Below are 1797 nucleotides of genomic sequence, written 5' to 3'. Positions count from 1 at the left end.
TTTTTTTCAGGGTTCTGCGGGCGGAACTCTCAGCGTGTGTCCTGACGTACGAAGAAGCGCCTGCAGACACCGTGGATTCTAGTGTGATATACGTAGATAAAATAACGTCTCGATAAACCGTAAGAGTATCTTTGTTACAAGAGTCGTGTATAGAATTGCGCGACTCTCTCTATTAGTTACACGCCAGCGTCGCCAATCGATCTTGCCATTCAAGCTTGCAGACTCGTGTGCGACGTGAGACAGAGAGAGAGAGAGAGAAATAGAACGAAGAAGACGGAGCACGACAGAGCGCGATGACTCAACGTACACAATAAGAATTCGAGACACGGCGGAAGAAAGAATTTTTGTAACCAGCTTGTAGAGAGTATCAAATCGAATGAAATCCTGTCGACACGGATCGATCGGCCATTGATCGAATCCGTAAACGATTCCGTCTGTCGATGCTCGCGCTCGTGCAAATAGTCGATACAAAAAATATCTTATATACATACATTATTACAATTATATATAGCGAGATAATACGTTATCGCCGTGACGAGAGTTTCAATAACGGCGACTGTTCATCTCGTTCGGCGTAGGAAGCCGTAGGACGGATAAATCGATAATAATCCGCAAGTCTACAATCGAGGCTCGTGAAGAGAGAAAGCCACGGAATCGTCCAGATTTGGTCTTTTTCTCTTCGGCTTACGCCGTTCCTCTTGTATCCCCGATACAAAATCGAGTCCGCTTGTATATTTCGTATCGTATCTTGCATGTACTTTAAGACAGGCAGAGATAATAGAACCGAGTAGCGCGCGTTTTCTTGATATGTTAAATATTTTTCCTCCTTTTCCTTTCTTTTTATGATAAGACTCTAGTCCAGCTTGAGATCGACATTTCGGCGTTTCTCGCCTTAATTATCGCTCTCGCTCGCGCCGCGACCGCTTCCGCCATAATTAAATATTATTGTTGCATATTGTATTTTTTAATATTAATAAGAAGCACAGGACGCGATGTACGAGCTACGTCGGAAGAAACTTTACATTGATACCCATATTTATATCGACCGTTGTAAAAAGTTTTTCTCATTTGTCCAAGTTTGCATAAAATAAGATACATCAATTTTGTAAAATTCGTAAGTAGAATTTTACGAAACGCGCAGCTTAATTTACAAATCAAAGCGACATGAGACGTGTTCCCAGTCGACACAAATTTAAAGTAACACATGACATGAATGTTATAATTTTATACTTAACAATATAAATATATAGGTCTATTCTTTTTAGAATCTTTTTAGAATTCTTTTTACATGGATCATCTTTCCTCTTTCTTTCAACATGAAGAGGAAAAGAAAAAAGATGAATCATGCAACAAGTTCAGCTAAAAAGAATAAATCTAATATAAGAGCAGGAACACAGTTTTGTATAATGCATAACGTATAAGAAAATTAATCAATCAAAGTCCTTCGTTTCCTTCCTTTCTGTGAAATAAAAGAATCTGATTGGTTCTTTTGTCTTATCCGTTATGCAAGAATTTGTACTTCTAACATATGATGTCACATAATAGTTACATTGTTGCGAAATAACAATGATGTTACATATTAGCATATTTTATCCAAGAGATATCTGAAACGTCCTTAGAATGTTTGAAAAACATTCTCTGGACATTTTCAGAACATTTCTTAGAGGTATAAAATATTACTTTTAGTTGATGTCGATTGGTTGAAAACTATATTCGCTATATCATCAATATATGGATTTTAATTCTTGAACAATAAAGTGTTGAACAGTAAAGTGCGCAAACTTTACGCAGTTCTTT

General features: G+C 37.3%; 1 protein-coding gene across 2 annotated transcripts in view; it reads left to right on the top strand.

The window, feature by feature from the left end:
• LOC108685842 overlaps positions 1-1272 on the top strand; it is a 118994-nt gene extending 117722 nt beyond the window's left edge. For both annotated transcript variants that reach the window (XM_018190843.1, XM_018190836.1), the window contains one exon: positions 11-1272. The gene's annotated coding sequence lies outside the window, so the exon portion shown is untranslated. The remainder of the gene's footprint in view (positions 1-10) is intronic.
• The last annotated feature ends 525 nt before the right edge of the window (positions 1273-1797 follow it).

This window comes from Atta colombica, unplaced genomic scaffold, assembly GCF_001594045.1.
Source record: "Atta colombica isolate Treedump-2 unplaced genomic scaffold, Acol1.0 scaffold100, whole genome shotgun sequence".
NCBI lineage: Eukaryota > Metazoa > Arthropoda > Insecta > Hymenoptera > Formicidae > Atta > Atta colombica.
Note: the sequence above shows the minus strand (reverse complement) of the source record. Positions and strands in the feature narration are given on the sequence as shown.